The 6669-nt window shown below is 44.8% G+C and overlaps 1 protein-coding gene across 4 annotated transcripts in view; it reads right to left on the bottom strand.

Annotated features, from left to right (window-relative positions):
* Positions 1–6669, bottom strand: part of FGGY (FGGY carbohydrate kinase domain containing) — a 408675-nt gene that overhangs the window by 391597 nt on the left and 10409 nt on the right. The gene's annotated exons all lie outside the window — the stretch shown is intronic.

Raw genomic sequence — 6669 nt, 5'->3', positions numbered from 1 at the left:
TTGGCCCTGGCTGGGAATTGAACCGTGACCTCCTGGTTCATAGGTCAATGCTCAACCACTGAGCCACGGTGGCCAGCTGAGCCCATTTTAAAAGACAAACAAGGCAACTGAAGAAGGGGAATAGTGTGAAATCAGACAGGAGAAAGACTGGCTGTACTTTCTAATTCAAAGTTGGATTTTAAAAGGCAGAGAAACCAGAACTCACCCAACCCACTGGCCTGCCTCACAATATGACAGCCATAGGGATCAAAGCACAGCCAGTCCTGCCCGGCCGGTGTAGCTCAGTGGATGAACATCAGCCCAAGAACCATGAGGTCATTGGTTCAATTTCCAGTCAGGGCACATGCCCAGGTTGTGCGCTCAAGCCCTGATAGGGCGAATGCAGGAGGCAGCAGAGCGATCAGAGACTCAGTATTTAAAAAGATGTAACATGGCCAAGGCCTGGGCCCTATTATTACAAAACAAAACAAGAGGCCATTCCTGGATAGTGACCAAAAATGGCCACCCTCCAAGAAAGAGCCACACCGGCGATGGCACAACAGTTGACACCAAGAAAATACAAAACCTAACCATGCCGAGGCCAAATGCACGGTGCAAGCCCTAAAGAAACCGTGGGTGGAAGACCTGACTCCTCAAATAACCACCCAAACTCCAACAGCAGACAGCACCTGAGAGCAAGGTAAACTCTGAATCTCCTCAGTCCTCTTCTAGAAAACCCTGCTTACTCTCCCCTTTCCAGCCCCTATGGTAAAAAAACACAAACTTCCTCAATTGTTATACTGCCTTCCAAGCTCTCTATGCTGCCACACTGAGCTAGCCTCTTTGCACGGAAAAGCAAAGGGGACCCACAGGTACAAGGTATGTGCCGTTGCTCCCATTACAGGTGAGGACACAAATCCTGAGAGGGTCAACACCCAATGATGGCCACAAAGCCCAGAGGAAGGAGGCCTGAGTCCCAGCAGGACTCCTGCTACTACCCCTCAGGGACCTGGATTTCCACACTAACAAGCTGCCTTCATGGTGGACACACTCAGAATACCCTTCCATGTCTGCTTATCCTGGGAAGCCGGCTCAGTCACTCAGTGATTGGAAATGCCTTCTCCACGCTCGGATTAATAAACACCCCTATGGCACTATAAATGCTACGGTAGGAAGCACTGGTACCAACTGAGAATGTTCTGTCCCCTGCTTCACTGTCCTCACAGGTAAGCATGGTGTAGTGTGATAGAGTAGAAGGGAAATTACTAGGTTGTATTAAATCAAGGGTGGGGAACACCTGGCCCATGGGCCTTATATCAGTTGGTCTGGCCCTGCCATGGCATTGGGGGTGAGTTAATTAAATGTTTGACCAAATATAGCAGGCTAATTTGTAAGTTGATAATTTTGTATGGCCCACAAATGATATAAATATCCAAATGGCCCTTTGGCAGAAAAAAAAAAGTTCCCCACCCCTATATTAAATAATCAAATACCTTTTAAAAATAAAAAAGCCTTGAAGGACTCTCTGTCCATGGAGAGTTCCAGAAGCAATATCAGCAAACCTCTCCTCTGTGTAAAGCACCATGCCCCTCCCCTGGGATGCTCTCCCTCCTTGACCGAGGACCCCATTACACAGGCACATGTGTGGAGGGGAGAAGGGAGATGGAGAGCGAGCCCAGGACCTCCTGTGCGAGGCCGTCTATCTCTGACAAACCCTGAGTCCACTAAAAGCCAGATTTGAACCCGATGGTCACTCTCCTGCCAGGACTCTGGGAACAGGAAGATGGCAGAGCAGACACAAAGAGGGCGAGGGCTGCTGGCCTGCTTCTAAGTGCAAAGTCAGTATATTTTAACCCCAATATGCCAATTATACAGCTAAGCCCACAAGCAGGGAAAATTATAAGCAGTGACTTATTATTACATGGACTCTTCTTATTGAAATATGAGTCCCTCACCTCTCTTTGAATTCTGAAATATTTAAATATACGGGATGGGGCAAAACAGGTTTATAGGTGTGAGAACCTGAAACAGTTTATTTTTATTTTTTTTAAGAAAAAAACCTTTCATAGTTTTCATTTCCTTTTTTTTAATATATTTTATCGATTTGTTACAGAGGAAGGGAGAGGGATAGGGAGTTAGAAACATTGATCAGCTGCCTCCTGCACATCTCCTACTGGGGATGTGCCCGCAACCAAGGTACATGCCCTTGACCGGAATCGAACCCGGGACCCTTTAGTCCGCAGGCTGACGCTCTATCCACTGAGCCAAATCGGTCATGGTTGAAACAGTTTATTTTTATATTACTATTTATGAATGATTATTTTCTAAATGACGACTGTAAGCCTACTTTTGCCCCACTCTGCATGTGTATTGTCTCTCCCTCTGTCACTTTCTTCTCCAAGGGGCTGCTGTTGATTTGCTGATCCAGTTAACTATGAAATGATTTTCTACAGACCTAACCAGACCTTCAAAGCAAGCTGTTATCATTAGCATATTGGCCAGCATCCACAGCTGTTCCCAGAAAGCCACTCAAATTAAAAGAACTGAAAAACCACCGACCTTAATGACTGCTGTCAGGAAGGGCTCAGGGCAGTATTAGGAAGAGCAACAGAATCCATTTCCCACACAGAAACCCCTTCCCAGAGACGACGCCCCGCCAGATGATGGCTGAGGTCTTTGGCCTCTTCTCGTGTTTACCTGTTTACGAAGCATGGCCCAGTGGCTTTAAGACCCAAGGTTATTTGAAGATTAAACATTAGACTTGGAGAACTGGACAGTCTGCCATGCCACACACAGAGACACGCTGTCAAAATTACCAAGAGCTACAGTCTAGGCTTAGCCACCACCAATGATGCTTCTGCCCAATATCTTTATTTGGCCCACAAGGACCTCAAAGCTCTGGCCCTGCCTGCCTCTCTAACCTTCCCCTCCTCCTTCCCTCTGTCCCTGCCCCCCTGTTTCCATTACCCCTTTGTCTCCCTCCCTGATTGCAACCCCTGATACTGCAACCCTTCAAAAGTATTAGCAACCCATCAGAGGTTTGGCACCTTTCATACTGTTTGTTCCCTCTTCCTATGAGGCAAAGAACAAAAACTTGCATTTCACAGGAAAAATAAATGCGATGAATACATATGAACCTTTCCTCTCACAAATAAGGTAGGAAATACAATCAAAACAATACTGAGATACAATTTTACAACAAATTGGCAAAAATTAAATTTTTGTATAATACCCACTCTGGCAAGAGTGTGCAGAAATAGTCTCATACACTTTTAGTGGGATAGTAATTGGATGAATCTTCTTTAGAGCAATTTGTCAATATCTGCCCGTTTTCAAAATCTACCCTTTTACCCAAAGTTTCACTTCTAAGAATTTATTAGTCATCTCACTTAAAAATATATATACAAAAAGTCCATTATAACATTAAAAAAAAAAAAAGGAAAGAGCATACTCACAAACACCCTGGAAACAATGTAAATGTTTATTAATAGGGGACATAAGCAGCTGTTAAAAACAAGAAGGAGCTAAAGAAAAATACTCATTATGTTAGGTAAAAGCAAGCTTGCAGTTGTATTATTATTATTATTATTATTATTATCATTGTTATTATTTTAAGAGGATAGAGTATCAGTGGTTCTCAAAGGGTCCGGTCTAGGCAGAACAGCCTCAGCATCAGAAGTGAACAAGGAACATGTCAGACATGCAAATCCTCAAGCTCCCATTGTTATTATTGATTCAGAAACTCTGGGAGATCCCTGTGCTCAGAGCCCTGTAAAGAAGCCTCCAGGGGATCCTGATAAATACCAAAGCTTGGGAATCCCTGCATTGTACTAGTATAGAGACCCACATTTCCGGAGGAATATACAAATACCTGCTCACAAAGAAAAGTATGCAGCCCCACCAGAATGGCTCAGCGGTTGAGCATCAACCTATGAACCAGGAGGTCATGGTTCAATTCCTGGTCTGGGTACATGGTCAAGTTGTGGGCTCGACTCATCCCCTGTGTGGGGTGTGCAGGAGGCAGCTGATAATGATTCTCTCTCATCAATGATATTTCTATCTCTCTCTCCCTTCCTCTCTGAAATCAATAAAAATATTTATTTATTTTTAAAAGTAATGTAGTGGAAGTGAGAGGGCAATTTTTAACTTCACTTCTCGGTGCTATTGGAATTTTTGCAATGAGCAGCTATTACTGTTAAAAGAAAGCTCTTCCTAGTAATGAGTTAAACTCTGCTTTGTATGGCTCCAGCCTATAGTCCTCATTTTTATCCCATGGGACAATTTAAACCATCTAATCCCTTCTAGGTTAGCAACCTCCGACTGGGTCTTCTCTCCTCTATGCTGTATATTTTTAGTTCCTGTAACTGTTGTTCCTCCATGCCATGGCTTTGCCTGAAACAACAACAAGATAGGGAGAGGGATAAGGGGACTTGATACATTTAACAAGAATGATCTTCAGACACCCATATTTCCACATGACATTGTGTGGAGATGAGGTACGTTGGATGAACAGCACAGGGTAAGCACACAGTAGGTCTTATTTACCTTCCTGAAGGCCCTTGGGATGCAACATGTGCTGGGACAAACCAGTCTCTGAACAACCATGCAGTGGCCACCACTACAGATGGGATAACCAAGGTGTGCAATCAGGTCACAAGCCCAACCTCACAGAGCCAGTGGAAAGCAGATTGGAACTCCAATCCTATGCTCTTTCCACTATGTCACATGATAACCAGGAAGCAAATCAACAACAGCCTCATTTGGCCACATCATTCTATAATCCAAGAGTTTGGTAAATTACATTTAACTTAATCTGTCTACATTATTGGAGATTTTACAGAATTTGTCTTCTCAACTTTCATTCTCCATATCCAATCAGTTACCGAGTCCTTTCTTTCTTTTCCTTTTTTTGTTAATATGTTTTTATTGATTTCAGAAAGGGAAAGGGAGGAGAGAGAGAGAATCATTGATCAGCTGCCTCCTGCATGCCCCCTAATGGGGATGGAGTCCACAAACCAGGCATGTACCCTGACGGGGAGTCAAACCATAACCTCCTAGCTCATGGGTTGATGCTCAACCACTTAGTCACACTAGCTGGGCTCCTTTCTTATAAAAAATCAATCAATAAATAAATATTTTTATTGATTTTAGAGAGAAAGGAGGGGGAAAGGAGAGAGAAACATGGATTGGCTTTTTCCTGCATGCCCCCTACTTGGAATTGAGCCTGTAATCTAAGCATGTGTCTTGACTGGGACTCAAACCGGCAACCTTTCCAATCAACTGAACCATACCAGCCAGGACCTGAGTCCTTTCTTAATATCTCCACCCCACGGCCAGTTTAGCAGAACTCAAGCTACCTGGCTCTCAACCCTGCACCAGATTTCAGTGTAGCTCAGCCCCAAATCCAGATGGCCAAGGGACTGGTAATACACTTAGCCTGAATGGTTTCGACTTGATTCCCCCACTCTCCCTAAAGCCACCCCACACATAAATCACTGTAAATGTACCTCCTGTGTGAACTCTGCTTCATTTGTCATTCAAGTTGATAAAAACTTCCTAAACAATTTAAGATTATGAAGGGGGGAAGGGGTACAAGACCTCCAGGGGAAAACATGAGGAGTGTGGGAAGGAAATCTCATCATGTCTCCCTCACATGTCAAACCTCCCCAAACACCTACTATTCCTTCTCTCCCATCTGAGTGATGGGCACCACCAGCCACGCTGGTCCTGTAGCCAGAAATCGAGAGGTTCTCACTGACTCCTTGCACAGGTTATTCTCCCTCCCCCACCAAATACATATCCACTCTCAATCCTTCTCTGATGCTCTGTGTCCTGTGGACCACAGTCTGGATCTCCAAGGCTCTCTAATCCTCTGTCTACTAGTTGGGTTTGGCCAATGGCGAGCATTAGCAGAAGCCTCAAAGCAGGAAGGAGAGTAAGGCTGGGACCCCTTCCTCTGGAGTGGCCTGGAACTAGCTGTACCTCTTGAACTAAGGTAACAGATCCTCTCAAGGCAGCCTTCTTCACATCACTTCTCCTTTCCAGTTGCTAACCGTTCCTCCCCTTGCCCCACTAGAGGGATATAACAAACTTGCCGTGATTAGCCACGGGGATTCGGGCTGCCCTTGTCTTTCTAAGTGGTTCCTCGATTGAAAAATATCTTAAGATGAGGGTATTTTATGTGTCCTTCTGATATACCTCCTCCACTGTGCTCTTTCTAGTCTTCAAGTGGCAAAAGAGGTCCCCATTATTACTGGTACCTGGTGACCTCAAAATACCCTCCTACCATCCTCAGGTAGTCCTTTCTTTCCATTTTCTTTAAGTAGAAGACTGCTACTTCTAGCCAAGAACGAGTAACAGTAACCATACTGACCCTCCCACCCAGAACAACTTAAAAAACAAACCCAAATAGGAAACAGAGGTTCTCAGGACACTGGAAATCAGGCAACAAAGCAGAGGGATTCTGGAGAGATTCGGGAGGAGGAAAAAGAGGAGGTATTCTGAAAATTGTTCAAGTTTAATGCCTGGGGCCCAAGCTAAGCCCCGCAGTATCCCTGAGTTGAGGAGACAGAGTTAGGAATCTGTGGACAACAAGGAGGCTAGAGTACTTGAGGGAGAGGGAGAGGGAGAGGGAGAGGGAGAGGGAGAGGGAGAGGGAGAGAGAGAGAGAGAGAGAGAGGGAGAGAGAGA

Source organism: Myotis davidii, unplaced genomic scaffold, assembly GCF_000327345.1.
Source record: "Myotis davidii unplaced genomic scaffold, ASM32734v1 scaffold79, whole genome shotgun sequence".
NCBI lineage: Eukaryota > Metazoa > Chordata > Mammalia > Chiroptera > Vespertilionidae > Myotis > Myotis davidii.
The sequence above is the reverse complement of the archived record's forward strand: the minus strand, read 5'-3'. Positions and strand labels throughout refer to the sequence as shown.